This window comes from Pocillopora damicornis, chromosome 4 (genome assembly GCF_964200805.1).
Source record: "Pocillopora damicornis chromosome 4, jaPocDami1.2, whole genome shotgun sequence".
NCBI lineage: Eukaryota > Metazoa > Cnidaria > Anthozoa > Scleractinia > Pocilloporidae > Pocillopora > Pocillopora damicornis.
Genome location: NC_142673.1, coordinates 10,527,185 through 10,544,197, shown reverse-complemented (window position 1 = coordinate 10,544,197; position 17,013 = coordinate 10,527,185).

Sequence of the window (17,013 nt, the reverse complement as noted above, 5' to 3'; positions counted from 1 at the left end):
CTGGAAAAAATACAAAAGACAGAAAATTATCCAATGGAATCAATCCTCTCATTTGATAAAGATAAAACTAAGGATTTGTTTCAGGATATATACCGATCTGAAAAAATAATTATAACGATAATGTACTTATGATTCGTATGATTCTATCCAAAAGTACTAATTCAAAATCTGAATGATTTAATGTAAAAGCATACATTTCATTTCAAAGTTGTATTTGAGTTGCTTCAGAATAGCAACGAATTGTTTCGTGTAAATGATGTGCAAAACATACATATCCTTTTAAGATGGGAGTAGTAACCTAAAACGAAGAATTATTATGGATATTAACGTGAAAATAATACATGTAAACCAACAATTCAGCTTCTTGTTGTGCCTAGGAAAAAATAATATATTTTTTACTGACAACGGTATAATAATCTGCACATGGAATATAAATATTCAAAGATGCTGTTCAATTGGAAATCGTCTTCTTCGAAATCAATGTCAACCATCATATCGCGATATTGTATATTTATGGTTCTCATGAATATAAAGATGATTTGTTGTTCTAATAAAAAATGACGATTTGAATGCAATTCGCAACGTAATAAGAATTTGAGTATTTCTTTTAAGATCAGGTCATGAGTGTAAAAAAAGAAAGAGAAATGAAAAAATTAAAAAGTATTTAATCGTTCTAATAATCTTTCGTGAAATCATACCAATAAAACTTGACTATCAATGTGTAAATGAAATATTCTATTGGCTCTTTCTAATTGCTGTTGCATCCATGTAGGTTCATAACGTTCAGTGTCATATGAAACGTACCATGGTGCGTAGTTTCCGATTCTTTCTCGCTCGCTTAGTGTTGTTTGTTCAGCTGTCATCAAATAACACATCATCATTTTTATTACCAAATTAGGCATCTACAAGAAGAAAATTTTTTTCTCAATTGGTAAGGTGATCTGTATCAGAGTAGATAAAATAATATCGAATTATGAATTCATCTTCTCTTACCCGTTCTCATTGGTTTTCCAATGTGGGTGAATCAATGAGTTCCCAAAGACGTTGAATGACCTCTTCCCTTGTCATGTTGAGGACATCGTTTGCAATGTGCTCCGTATCAATGTTGGATCGATGGTTAATGATTTCTGTTGTAGCAGCCTCAGCAGCAGCAGCAGCGTTGTCGTCGTCAAAGGACCAATTGGTCTGACTGGGTGCTGGCGACGTGTCGTTACACCCACTTAAAGGTTCACGACAAAGCCTGCAAGTATTGTGATGCCTTTCCCATCTCATCTTAAAGCAACGGTGTACATATTGTCTGCAACAAGGGAGTTGGACGCTTTGTTCGCAGGTCTCAGATTTTAGATGGCATACGAAACACTGGTACTCGCTCGTGACAACATCAGGCTCTTCATATTTTAGTCTTTTGCTGTGTCGTTCATCCATCCTTTTTTTTTTACATAAATATAAAATATACAATCAGGATGGTGATGAAAGACATATGTTTACTATTGTTTTTTTATGACATGTATGATACCTCTTTCGTTTTCTTCGTCTTCTTGCCGTCATGTGGTTGTTGTTGTTTGACCTTGTTCACTCACGCTTTGTGAGGAATGCGACTTCATGCGATGAAGGTGTTTCTTTATATAGCACATCTGTCACCGTTGACATGTGGTATCGTAGGAGGGGGTACCCCCTACCATACGAGGAGATGAAAACTCTAAGGAACTAGGTATCGGACTTGGGGGTGTGTTAGGTGGAATGACAATTGGTCCTACTCCACCTCGTGTTCCTGCTTCACGTAGGGGTCGTGCCATGAATTCCATAGGGTTGATACCTTGTGCACATACCTGTTCTCTAGTTAAATTTAATGAGGAAGGAGGTTGATGTCGTCTGCTCCTGGGTGTGGGTGATGGAGTGGGTGGAATAGAAGGTGAAAATTGAGCTTCAAACGACAAGTCCAATGCTACACTTGTCCCTGCAGGTGTAGAAGTAAGCGGTCCTAAAGGCGGTGAATTGGTATTGGGTGGTGAACCATACAAAATATCATAGGGATTAAATCCAGATGCTGTTGCAGCTTGAGCAACAAGATCTAATTCAGCTCAACTCATATTACTAAAACTAGACGGTGAACTGATGACTGGATTACTACTCATTGTTTCTTTTTCTGATACACTGGTATATCCTTCATTTTTCTGATACACTGTGGTATATCCTTCGTCTCTCAATATATTGGTTTTTAACCTTTCGCTATCAGATAAATTTGGATGTAGATCGAACATTAAATACCTGTAGGGTCTCTCTGTGGCATCTCTATATACGATTAAGACATCTTTGAATTCTTGAGGAAAGGCTTGTTGGGTGAGAATGCGTACACCCAATTGATCATGAGGATTCTTGAAGGCAATGATGTAATGGGCATTTCTGGAGATGGTTTTGGCATGTTTACCTTTAAGAAACATGTCTTGAGTCATGAAAATGACATTGATACCTCTATGATGTGAATCTCTGGTTAACAGATCTAAGACTCTATGATCGCCACTTCCTTCACACATGAGATCGTCTAGTACCAAGATTTTCCTCTTTATTTAGTGCAATTGACTTCAAGAAGTCTGCCTCCACCACCTGTTTGATGCTTGTTATTTTAAATTTTTTGAAAATGAAAGGGTTGTAGCCGTATTTCCATGAGAAATTGATTTGAGGTTTGATCATACATTTTCCTCTTTATTTAGTGCAATTGGTTTCAAGAAGTCTGCCTCCACCACCTGTTTGATGCTTGTTATTTTAATTTTTTTGAAAATGAAAGGGTTGTAGCCGTATTTCCCTGAGAAAGCATCTTGGTATACAATGCCTACAACCACACAGTCCGGGACTCTCCCATTCAACACGTCCTTAGCTTCAAATGTACTGTGAAGGTTTTGCAATGTATAGGTCCTGATTTCTGATCTCACTGTGGGATAATAGACATCCAGATTCCTCTGCAGTCTAGCTGAATCAATGCGATTGTACACGTCTGACCTCACTTTGACCATGCATGCATAGAATTTCATCTTCAAATCGCCTGCTTGTAACCTGACATCAGTGTTTACTGCAGTAATTCCATTCATGAAGAATTTAGGGTCATTGAGCGTGAACCTGATTTTCAAATTTACCCCTGGTATAAGCATTCTTCCTGTATTGAACAAATCCACATGCGGCATGCCATACAGGACGATGGTTTTACCTCCCGTGGTTCTTCCTCTCATTTTTAGGAGTCCATCGATAGCTTTTCTTTTTTCAGCCGGTAAAGCTTTGTAGTCGGCATGTGTCTGGTTGATGTTATTGGCTAAAAGTTGAACGTGAGTTGGATAATCTAGACCGGAGTAATACCCCTGAGGTCTTAGAATGGTGTCTTCATCTTCTGTACCATAATTGAGTATCGTTTCGATATACAATTTGTATGCATATGTGTCTGTTTATTCGGTGGTCAGGGTTCCATTGACGTACATGGAAGGTTGTTTGATGATAGTGTGAAATGCGTTTGGAGCCAACCAACATTGCGACGCATCAGCCAGATTTGCTCCACTGGCTGTTTTCAGACCAATTCCATATGAAAATAACTTCTACTAAAATCCAGGTATTCATGACTGCCAGGTATCACAAATTCTATAGAGGTAATACTTTCTCTGGTGGGGTTGACTTCCACAATACAGTATCCATTGTAAGTGATGTTGGTAGGTGGTACTGTAAAAAGGACTAAAGCACTATCATGGACCTCGCTCAATTCAGAATGGGCCGAGGAGGCCTCATTGCCTCCGAATATGATGCTCATGGTGAAATGATGTAAAAACGTCAATGAAAAAGCTTTTTATACTTATCCAAGATCTTTTTTATTTCCTTCTTCTTTTTCTGAGTTTCTTCCATAGGAATTTACCTATTTTATGCGCTGGTCCGATAGCTCCAAGAATTGGTCCTATTGCAGGTAACACTCCTCCTATCGGTATCCAGTCAACTCGCTGACGCCAACTCGCCGACGTATAAAATCGAGTAGAGACGTCGGCAAGTTGGTCCTCAATCCAATACAACTTATTAAAAGTTAAACATACAGAAAAGTAAATGATATTTATAAAAAAAAACACTGGTGAACATTGGTGAACATCAAACAGAAGCTTGAACATTGGTGAACATCACCAATGACTATAACAACTTAAGACGCAAACGAGTTATTGTGCGACAACAACACCGTAAAGACTCATCATGTCAATCGCTCAGATTTTTTAAAGAAAACTTGGCTTTCTAGATCTTTAGTAAAAAGCAATTCTTTCTATTTGCAACAAAGTTTATAAAGATATCAAGGCGAATAAAGCGAAGTAAACATCACCAATGACTATATCCGCTTCAGACGCGAACGAGATAATTATTGTGTGACAACAACACCATTTGTGCGTTGACTTTTTTACCAAGCGACTTGACTTAAATAAATAAGACCGATTGACATGAGATCCTTATAAACTTTGTTGCAAATAAAAAGAACTGCTTTTTACTAAGGATCTTGTCTAGAAAGCCAAGTTTTCTTTAAAAAATCTGAGCGATTGATATGATGAGTCTTTACGGTGTTGTTGTCACACAATAACTTGTTCGCGTCTAAAGTGGATATAGTCATTGGCAATGTTTACTTTACTTTATTCGCCTTGAGATCCCTTTAAACTTTGTTGCAAATAAAAACAGGACATGGAGTCCCATGCGGGGCACTACCCTTAATAAAAACGAAGAAAAAAAAAATGAAAAATGTAAAAACTTACAGTGAAAAAGTGCTAGATAACTAAAAATCAATGACAGGGACACGACCTAACAATTGACCACGTGCACGGACTATTAACATCAAAAACTTAACGGACAAGAGAGAACATGTGTTTTGCTACAAAAGTTTGTAAGGCGGTCGGGTTAGAAAACTTGGACGGGGGTGATAAGGTACAGACGTAGTTCCAGAGTTTAACAGTTCGGTTGAAATAGGAGGCCTGAAAGGTACTTGTTTTACATGAAGGTGTTGTGAGATTGAAGGAATTACTTCGTCTGGTGTGGCTGTGGGAAATAAAAGAAACAAAGTTAAGGATGTTTAGATCCGTGTAGTTATTCAGACATTTGTAAAGAAACACAAGGTCCTTAAGTTCGCGGTCGTAGGCGAGAGGGAGCAAATTCAGCTTGATAAGCCGGTCTCGGTAGCTCATTTCCCCAATTCTGGTGCCTAGAATCCATCTTGTTGCACGTCTTTGTACTCTTTCAAGCTGACTTTTGAGACTGAATTGGGCTGGGGACCACACTTGCGTTGCATAGCACAGTTGTGACTTTACCAAAGCCAGATAGAGGGACCGCCTGACTGAAACATTGGTCAGAAGAGGGCATGTACGCTTTAGAAGCCCAAGTAGCTTGTTGGCTTTTGCGATGATGGTATGGACATGTGAATCCCATGGGAGGGAGCTAGTCACAATAACTCCGACATCCTTCTCACTTGTGACCCGCTCAAGTTGTACATGATTGAGTTTGTAGCCGTAGATAATTGGGCTTTTTTTGCGAGTTACTGAGAGGACTTTGCAATTTGATGAGTTAAAGCGAATGTTATTTCGCATGGCCCATGCGTTCATGTTGGTTAAAGTGTTCTGCAGAGATATGCAGTCCTCAACACCTTTGATGCTGTGATATGCCTTGGTGTTGTCGGCATATAATGCGGCCATCGCACCTCCTGCAGTTGCATCAGGCAGGTCGTTTATGAAGATCGTGAAGAGCAGGGGTCCCAACAGACTCCCCTGAGGGACACCAGAAGTGACTGGTGCCCATTGCGAGACAGCACCATCAACAACTACATGTTGGACGCGCTCATTTAGATAGTCTGAAAACCAGGCTAGTAGCTGCCCCGAAACGCCGTAGGCCCTCAACTTAGACAGGAGAATACAATGGTCCACCGTGTCAAACGCTTTAGCGAGATCCAAATAGATCACGTCCGTCTGTACATTTTTATCCAGGTACTGTCCTATGGTGTGTAGAACAGACAGTAATTGTGTGACACACGATCGATTTCGTAGAAACCCGTGCTGTAAGAGGGTGATCAGATGTATGACGTGCTCATAAAGGTGATTAAACACGCAGCGTTCCTGTATTTTGCTTACAATGGGAATGAGCGAAATAGGCCTATAGTTGTCGGCGGGTTCTTTTGAGTCTTTTTTGTGAATTGGTGTTATGTCCGCCGATTTCCACTCACTTGGAATTTTGCCGCTTTTAAGTGAATTGTTAAAAATAGCGCAGAGACTTGGAGTTAGAGTCATTGGTGATGTTTACTTCGCTTTATTCGCCTTGAGATCCTTATGAACTTTGTTGCAAACAGAAAGAATTGCTTTTTACTAAAGATCTTGTCTAGAGAGCCAAGTTTTCTTTAAAAAATCTGAACGATTGACATGATGAGTCTTTACGGTGTTGTTGTCACACAATTTATCTCGTTCGCGTCTTAAGCTGTTATAGTCATTGGTGATGTTCACCAATGTTTAAGCTTCTGTCTGATGTTTACCAATGTTCACCAGTGTTTTTTACTAAATATTGTTTACTTTTCTGTATGTTTAACTTCTAATAAGTTGTATTGGATTGAGGACCAACTCGCCGACGTCTCTACTCGATTTTATACGTCGGCGAGTTGACCGTAATTCCTCCTTTCTGTCTTGGACTGCGTCTTCTTACGCGTCGTCGTTTTCCATGCTTTGCTCCGATACTAATTCCTCAGCCAAAGATCCCATGAATGCACCTCCGCTTTCACCAGTTAATCTCATCATATAACCTTGATTTCTAAATGGGTTCCTAGCTCTATTTATAGGAAGCTCATTCATACTTCATTTGAAATGAGATAGAATAGGTCAAACTCTTTTATATCTTTTTTTAGGTATCACCACTTTTGCAATAGTTCTAAGAATCGGCCCTATAAAATCTATTTTATCCATTATTCTTTTATCTCTTCCACCTCCTTTCTGTCTCTTTTTCTTTATTATTCATCTTGCGCGACGGCGACGTCCTTTCATCCCAGTTTGTCTTCTTACCATGATGTCAAAAAAAAAAGCTTTTTTCTACCCATACTTATACTTTGTCTTCATTTTCATACTCATGAGTTTAAAGAGATTCCTGCCTAGGAATTTTCCTATTTTATATCCTGTACCAAGTGTACCAAATATTGGCACCTTGGCGGCCGAAAACATTCCTCCTCCTCTTTGTCACCTTCGTTGACAACGATGTCTACGTCTGCATGCCATACTTTTTGGAAAAAAACATATGTGGAGCTGTTTTTATATCTTTTTTCCTAATATGAAAAAATATCAGCTCTACATCTTGCTGTTTTTCTCTTTTTTCTACCTTTCATACCACTTCCTTTTTGTACTCTCCTCCTCTTTCTTCCTAGTGTATCCAAATCCACACCAAACATTTTTCCAAAGGCATAATTTACAGCTTTTCTCTTTCTGTAATTAACAGCGGCACTTCCCAAGTTGCCTAAAGCTTTTGAACTGATGGATCTGAGTTCTGGTTCCGCAGGTTTTAAAAGGTTACGTAGTATTCCAACTATTCCCCGTCCAAATTGACCTTCTGGTCTAAAATACTGTAGCATTCCACCTCTCATATTTGCTTTCTCTATTGAGAATGATGAAATAAAAATAAATCACAACTCATATTTATAGTAACATTACACACTCTATTTTTTATTGAAAAAAACAGTCACATGACGATTGTTTTATGGACGACGTCTGGCACAATACCTACTGCGTTTTAGTTGTGTTAATTTTACCATTGATAAAATTCTGTTGTAAAATGCAACTTCCTTTTTGAATTCCTGGTAAGATTTCCACGTTTCGGGAAAGTACCATCCATTTTTCATGATTTCTTGTCCAATTTTTCTGAATTTGTACCAATTTTTCATTAGGTACCTCTTTAAGTAGGCAACACTGGGTGGAGAAGTGGGTTGGTTTTCACTCAATCCTGCGATATTATCATCGGTCTCTTGTTCTTCTTTTACCATAACCATTCCCACTGCGGACGTCATGTTTTTCATTTTCCTGCCACGCCGTTCACCACAGCGCGGTACCTGTTCACTTCTCTTGTTCCATCCCAGTATTGAATGTGATCGTAATGAGGTCCATTGTCGAATGGTTTGGCTATCTGTCCTGAAGCTCTCAGCATCGAAATAGGATCCATTCCTCGAATCAATCCTAAGAAACGCGATTGCCTTCCTTCGACTTTGGATTTTTCAGTAATATTAGTAAAATTATAAACATGATGAGGACATATATCACTCTTCCAGTTACATTCATTACTTATTGCCATGATTAATACAATTTTCTTCTGAATAAAGTATCATGGATACACCTGCTTAAGTACAATTATGCTGTCAATGCTGATTGGTTGCTCTGTCTTCTAAAATTGACAGTTAAGATCGTATGTCCTCCTTTGAATTTTGTCGGTGTACCATCAGTTTCACTGACTCCAACTTCTACAGTGTCAAAGACATTTTTACGAATAGGTAAATACTGTAAATGTAATGGTTCGTATAACCGCCTCCCCTTGATCGCAGTGCTGATGGTGACTTCTCTCAATAAATCTGTCTCTCTTCCACCCACAATTTGAGTTTGTGCTAAATTGGAGTAAACGTATCGCGTTCTTTTAGGATTCACGTATGTGTGTTGAAACTTTTTCATTCAACCCTGAAAAATACCAGTTGACAAAAGAGTAGAATCGCACATACGTGATCGAAATTTTTTGATCGTGAGCCAGCGGTTTATAGGTGACGACTTTCCACAATCCAGCAGTAGTAATAGCATGGCAGTATAGCGTAAAGCCATTCAGAATCGATAATTTCGATCACGTGGTACAAATGGACCAATCAGAAAGCCGGATTTTCACATTCCATTCTGATGACATCACAAATACCGAGTGTGCACTTGAGCACTAGTTTAATGGGAAAAAGTTGTTTGCAAGCGCGCATCGGCCATTTGCCATTTACTTGCGTCGCAATGATGCCCAAATATTTTATCCACACCACCTGTTTACTTTTTCCGTTTGTTTCCCTTATTATTTTACTGGCCGACAACTATGGGGTTTTTTCCGAGGATTTCACACTATCGGTTTGAGTGCGGCAACTGGGTTTTTTTTACGTGGGAAAAAAAATGATAATATATTTTTGGGATTTTTTATAAGTAAAAAAACGTGACAAAGAATGAGAGATAAAAAATTTTTTTAATCATTACCATATCATAATTTTTGGTAACCTCTATGTACAGTTTTTATGTCCCAAATGGGATAGAGAAAATAAGAATAATATTCCTTTTTTTCATCCGAAAAAATTGAAAAAAAAAATACGTTTTTTTATTCATTGTCACACATTTTTGCGAAGCCTCTGTATACAGCTCTGTCCCATGGATTATAGGAAATGCTCGCTAGATAACCCAAAATAAACGTAATGTGGTATTGTTTGTTCCAAAGTTCCATTTCAAGTTCGTTGATTTTTTTCTTCGTAGTTTTTTTTGGCATGGCAACATTCATCTTTAAGTTTTTTGATTAGTTTTTTCACTCTTTTGTAGTTCTTTTTCCTGTTACTCCTCGCCATGATTAAAGAGCATTAATGGTGGATAACGAATGTTTTCACCTTTTTTCACCACCTTTGTCCACAACCTTTTGAATGGATTTTTTTGGATACGGGTAATTTGTTTTTGGGTTCTGTCATGTGATATTTTTCAACGACACAATGATGATACCATGGTCGATTTGTCCAAAATTTTATGGTTTCTTCGTTGATTTCTGTGGATGGATCCAACTGTACTTCGATGGAAGTAGTGTCTTCTTCTCCAGGGATAATGAGGAAATAAGTATGTTGTACTTGTATGTCTTGGTTGTAAAATTTACAACAATGAATTTCAAGGTCTATGTCCATCTTCACGAAGCATTTATACTCATATGGGTATGATTACACCTCCACTACACAATTATGATTTATTATTTTTGACATTTGAGACGCATTTATACCCATATGGGTATGATTGAAGGCTGTCATGATCAATAATACGCTTGTCAAAAACAAGTTTATACTTCTTGCTTTGGGAAATTGTTTTTATGGTTTTGGATGTGGTACATCTGGTGATTTTATATGGATTGTCGAGTGTCAATATACATTCCTCCTCATTGTCTGGCTCTAGTATCTCATTTAATACTAAGTCTCTCATACTTGCAAAATGGAGTATGTTCTGACCTCGAACATTTAGGGTGAATCCCCTGACTTTGCATGTCTGCACAATATGGTCACCTTCATGGAGCTCATTCGTGTATTCCCCTAGGTAATTTATGGTGGGAATAGGTGATTGACATGGTTTCTGAGTATAAATCACAGAATCAGTGTCAAAGTATAATACTCTTTCTTGCAGGGTGTCTAATGCATCATAGAGCTTGAGTCGGGCATAGTTGGTCGTGAAGCAGGCAATAAAAATATTAACGTTTGTTTGCACTGGTATGCATGGTTGATCGAATGAATGATAGACTTCAATGATATGTTCATTCACAATCTCGATCCTGTGGACTATCTGCCGGTCATCCATTATTATTTGAAAGAATTACGAAGGGTTTGCACATGTGGTGACCTGGGTTTGGTTTGGACGTTGTCCAAACTTCCCCCAGAAGAAATTGAGCATGAGTTTGGCCAGGGAACGTAGACCCGGATTCTTTTCTATTTTTGTCGGGTCAAGGTGAATGCCTTGATTCGTTTCATACTCTTGCAGATACTCTTCTCTTTTCTCATCAGTGTCACACTCTACCGGTCACCCAGAAGCTTGTTGTTTCAGTTGCATAAACGTTTTAATATATTGGGAAAACAGTTCCTTCAATTTTTGTTCAAAATGCCATACTTCGTAAATGGATGTAACAATGTACCCTTTTTCAACTGCTTTGTTCAGTTCCAGTGTTGTCCACGTGCCAGTGAGAGATCGTTCCTGGGGGGAATGTGGACACTTTTTGCTGCGTTTCTTTAGTGGATCTTTTATTTGCTGTTGTGCACAAGATCTGCATAAGGGAAATAAGAGCTTGGATTCTATTCTGTATGGTAAAACTGGATGGTAAAGTTCATATGGGGGTAGAATGTTACAGTTTACCAACCCATAATAGGGACTTTAAGATCCAAGAACGCGGACGTCGTCAAATATACCGAAGCCGTGTGGGGCCTGTGTCGAGGACGCCGTGTTCGTGGCGGGAAATTTTAAGTTAAGATGGCGGGATTCAACGAGGCGGCTACCTGCGGATAGAATAAAAAGAGTAGTGAAATTACTATATTTCTGAACAGCAGAAACTGATTATAGTATTGTTTTCAGTGGAAATGGCGACTTTTAAAGAAACTTGCGAAATTTTGCTGGTCAGCTATGCTTCTAATATCATTATGATTGAAGAATATGCTTTGCTTTTCGAAGAAAACAGTTCAAACAACTTGGATTTTCCGTACTATAACTACCCGCCGTTTAACTTAGAGAGCCAAAGTCAAGCCGAGTGTAGGGCAAACTTTAGGGTGGAAAAGCACCACATCCCTCTGGTAGAAGGTGCTCTTCAAATTCCACAATACTTTGTATGCAACCAGGGAACTGTTTGCGAAGGAACAGAAGGGCTTTGCATGCTTCTGAAGCGATATTCCTTTCCTTATCCATACTCAGACATGATACCTATTTTCGGAAGGCCAGTACCAGAACTTTGCATGATATGCAACACCATAACCGCTTTGGTGTTTGAGGCCATGAGAACTGTCTTGTCTTGTCTGTTCAGAAATATGAGTGAGCCTGACAAGAAAATACAAAAAGAAATGACGAATGCAGCCGGGATGATAAAACCTTCGATATACAAAGAAAAAGTGCCAATTTACTGTGTTTTTGTAACTGAAATAAGTCGAAATACTTCCAGTTTGTTGACAGCGTGAAAATGCTGTCCAGCGCGTTCGTCTTGAGCAGGGACGCGACTTGTTTACATCATGATCATGCGCTGTGGTAATCATTTTGGAATTTTTACTTCCGGTCGCGTTGTTGGATCTTAAAGTCCCTATTATCTCGTGATGTCGGTGGTCTTTGGTTGGTCTATGAACTCAGGGTGGCCAACAGGGTATTGACATTCCAAATTAGCGCATGGGTAGAGGGAAATCATGTTGTATTTAATTTGTTCATCATCTTGTACTTTGTGGTGGAGTTTGATGGCATTCGTACGTCCACCAAAGAAGGCTTCACGGGGGTTTAATGGCGTAACAATGTCTAATCGTTCAATACATTTAAACACCGCTGGAATTCGTAGATGGTACGCGTTTTCTTGTCGTATCCATCTACCAGAAATGATTTGGTGTCATCCTTTAGGTTTTTCCCCCCCCCGTTTGTTTATGACATGAGCAATACATGGAAAGAGGTTGGTTTTGTTAAGTTGTTTTTCCTCCCAGTAGAGCCATGTTAAGGCTTTATGGGATTGGATGTGATTTGTTCCCCATCCATGGACAGGTTGGATAGCAATTTGATTTTCTGGCATCCAATTTTTGCAGTTTGCCATATTACAGGCTGATGCACTGGTGATGCAATTTTTCATCGGGTTAAATCCACAAATTTCTTTAAATTGTGCCTGGAATTTCATGCATCCTTGCTTGAGGAGTCTCACGTCTGATTGACAATAAGTCAACATTTCGTGTGGGAAGTTGAAAATGTATCTCTCGGACACCTTTTCGTCATACCATTGGTTGAATTCTTCTTTTCTCTGGGTGGACATTCCATCAGGATCATAATATGATTTGTCTGGCATGTATCCTTCATAAATTTGATTTTGTTGGGTATTAAAAAAATGAGGGAAAAACCCTTTCTTTGGTTCATTCAGTCCAAATGTTTTGGGAAAGTTTGCCAAGGCCATGGGGAAGAAATTCATCGAGTCGATGAACTTTATGTTTGGCAATTCCAAACTTAGAATCTTTGCACCGTTCACGATTTGTTGTAAATTGCTTGTATGTTGTTTATAAAGCTCTTCCAAAATGAAATAACCATCATAGCCTTTGAAATTGTGGGCTACCACAATAACTTTATCCACAGTTTCATCATTAGCAAGGGTATGAACCCAATGAAGGAATTCTTGCACGCATTCTTCACCTGTAAAGGCACAGCAGGTTTGCTATATGGTTTCCAGTGTCTTGACGCACCTCAATGTCAAAGTACACAAAGATGGTTTTTTCTTGTCATTGTCATCATCATCGATGGGCTGAAGGAAGCATTTATGTTGAAGAATGTTTACCTCTTTTGAACAATTTGAACAACATTGAAGCCCACAATGTTTCACATGTTCTTGCGATGTAGAAGTGTACACATGTAGACAAATGGGACATTTTTTATGAGATTAATACACATTTCTTTCCGCGGGCGCTACCAATGACCATTGGCTTTCTGAGTCAGATAATTCAATTGACACGTCACACCATAAAATTTACGATTACAGTCTTTGCATGGTAGTTCTTGATTTTCGATGCGTTTAAAGATGTTGTAGTCAGGACAACCTCTCTGGAGAGAACTGTCACATTTTGTTCCATGACATGGATGATTCTTGTAGTCTTCATTGGAATAAGCCTTTTCACACTCGTGGCAGAAGTAACTCGAATTAAAGAAACCAGGCAGTTTCGTAATGACATCAAAGTGTCCATCGTGCATGAGTAACATGATTTGTTTTTCACTGGGTGGACCTTTATGAACAATAGCATGTCCATGTTCAGCAGATATCACAACGAATTGGTAGTCGCTCAATACAATTTCAAACAGTTTTTTTTGGTCTAGGCCACAAGGACCTAGGGGAACGCGCAATTCTTCTTGTAACTTTCGTGCCAAAGTTTCTTGCACACGTCCTCTTGAATCTTTTATGAGTTTTAACCGTTCATCTTTATCTGCTATGCTATGGCTTTAGGGTTAGGGTTAGACGACACTTCTTTTTGACTTTAGGAATTCACCATAGTTGTCTGTACCAAAACATGTTTTATGCTTTTCTTTGGGTAATCCATTCCTGGGCGACAGCATTGAGATGTGTGTCACATCGAGTTGCAAGGTGTTGTCTAATTGAAAACTTTCATTAGAGTTCAACAAATTAGAGATGTTTTGAAGTACTTGCCGGGAAGCACCCAATAGGTCATGCCATTGTTCGACGGAGACGTTGGCTGACGTGTGGGAATTACGCAAACGATTGCTTCCAAGATAAATTTGGATTCTGTCATGGTTTGGCAAACCATCAATTAATTCTTGTATGCTGTTAGCAAGACCTTCCTCAAAAGCTCTTATGATGTTACCATGCCCAACAGGGAACGTGTTTCTCGGATTGTCTACCTGTAAATGGTAGGAGGTACGCTTAATGCCGTAATTCTTGGCTGTCTTTTCTCTAAACTGCGTACGTCTGAAGTTAAAGTACCCTTCTCGACCACCACCTCCTCCACTTTGCCCTGCATCTTCAAGTTCTTCTACTGCCTGTAATAGGTCTTCATCTTAAACTGCATCTTCAAGTTCTTCTGCTGCCTGTAATAGGTCTTCATCTGAAATATGTTCTTGTTGATCCATGCCTGGAAAAAACTGATGGATTCCACTAGCACGTGTCAAGCATTTATAGCGCCAACTAATCACGTGCCTTATCACACCATCATTTCTTACCAATCAGAAACGCAAACGTAGCATGATGTCATTTCTTACCAATCAGAAACGCGTACGTAGCATGACGTTAGTTTTGCACACGTGTACATGTACGCGTGGACATGTGCACACGTGTGCATGTGTCCACGTGTACACGTATGCGTGGACATGTGTACACGTGCACAGTAATTCTTCGATCAGCAGATCAACTGTCAAGGTGAATATGCAAATTTTTTTTCAGTGCGTGGAGAGATTCCATGTGACACGATGAAAAATTATAAAAGAAGGAAAAAAAGACAAAACTGTTCAAGGTACGTTTTGAAAGAAAAAAGATCAGATTCAAAGATAATTTTTTGGTTTTCTGTTAGAACCGAAAAACGATTGAATTTCTTTTGTGTATTAAATTCTAAGTGAAAGAAAATTCATTTTTTCCGTATAGTTCGATGTTTATTTGACTTGCCTAGAATATCGCGCAACGTTATGATGAAAAGTTCTACCTTTTATCGCAATATCTGTTATGAAACAATACTTTTTTAGACATTTCATTACTCATTCATGGTATTTTTCCGTGTTTTGGAAGCTTTATAATGTCTCGCATAAAGTCCAATAGTTTGGTTTTCTTTCGCTTTACGGCCATATAGTCCATGAGCCAAATCCTGAAATGCGGCTAGAAATCAATTTTCGTAGCACCCCCCGTAAGACATAGTGTATTTGGTATCAAATGAAAGCTTATTGTGTATACTTTAATAATATACTTGTTACTTTTCATGTTACCTGAGCGTAAGCGAGAAAATCAACTTTTCCCAAGGGGGGGTGGGCAAGGACAATTTGCACTCGTAAACCCATAAAAACTATGAACAGGGAATTATTTGCACAAATACCAAATGCTTTTACCCCAAACTTAACAAAAAAATTAGTGTTCGTAATACTGTAGGAATCTTACGTATAAAACATGGTTTTGGGAGTTGCCATGGCAACTGTTTTCGTCAAAATAGTGAATTACAGAATTGTCATCTTCACTGGCCAAATTTCGCTGTGAGTGTAATTTTGACCAAAAAACGCGAAGAAGTTAAGAATGCCACTTAAAATTAGGCTTTTCTTGCGCATCCTTTGCCATAATTATCGCAGAAAAATAAGATAAATGCAAATTAAACTTTGGGGTGGGGTTGGGGCTGGCTGGAAGATAACGGAAATACCTTTATTACACACTCAAAATACTCATACTATCGACAACTGAAATGCGTTTGCATTAAAACTCACTAACAATGTTTCTCTTGTAGTCACTAAGAGGTGCACCATGTAATTTTACTGCCTCAACTGTTGCCATGGCAACGTTTGTACGGTAAACGTTTAGAAGCATAGATAGTAGACTTTGTAATTGATGAAAACAGTAGCATTTGCGTCGTTTGTGTCTTTAAGACTAGGTGTTACATTTAACACAGGTCTTTTACTACACCCTTATTAGGTACATTTGAAGAGATACATTGTACATTCTCATTTGAAATCGTGAGTCAAAATAATATCAAATATGTTTAAAACCAATGTGTTGCTATTAACATACTTTGTTCTCATCGTTTATAAGATAAACTGTGTGGAAATGGTAATGTACATGGTTAATTAGACTTTCAATACAGTGTGTTCTAAACCAATGTGTTGCAAATAGCATTGTTTGTTTTCGTGGCCGGCTTACAGGAAAAAGAAATCCCAGGTTACCTTTCATATTCATCACCGTCAGTATCATCATCGCTATCATCATCTTCGCTATCGTCCATGCTAATACAGTTAAGGCAGTTATCTTGGCATGTGCATGCCTCCGTGCAGGGAACGCCATTGCTGACACAAGAACAGCGTCGTGTTTAGCACGATCCTTTGCAGCAGCAGCAAATAAGTTCCATGACCGCTTGAGGGGCAGGTGCCTGGTTAGTCCAGTAGATTTCCAATTGGCCATTCTTCTGTTGCCAACCCTGGCCATCATGAGACTGGTTCACTTCTGTTTGTAGGGCATGCTTCCAGATGAATGAATGGTAGTTAGCATGCTTGAGATGGTTTACAAGAGCTTCTTTCCTAGGGGAAAGTTGATGTGACTGCAGGCTTTTACTCTTGCAGAACAACTTGTACCTGAGTTCGTTTACACTTTGGCATAGGTGGTCGTTGTATAAGGCACAGACAAACCGTTCTAGCTTGTTTAAGTCATCTTGTCTAGCAGGAACTCTCTCACCAAGACTGCCAAGAGTTTGCCTCAAAGCTGGATTCATCTGTACAACATCAAGAGCCTTCTTCTTCCCTTTTGTTGAAAAAGCGCTCACACTATCGCAACCAGTTATGGCATGGAGACTTGGAAGTATTTCGCATATTTCTCGGCCAAGTCTTTCACATA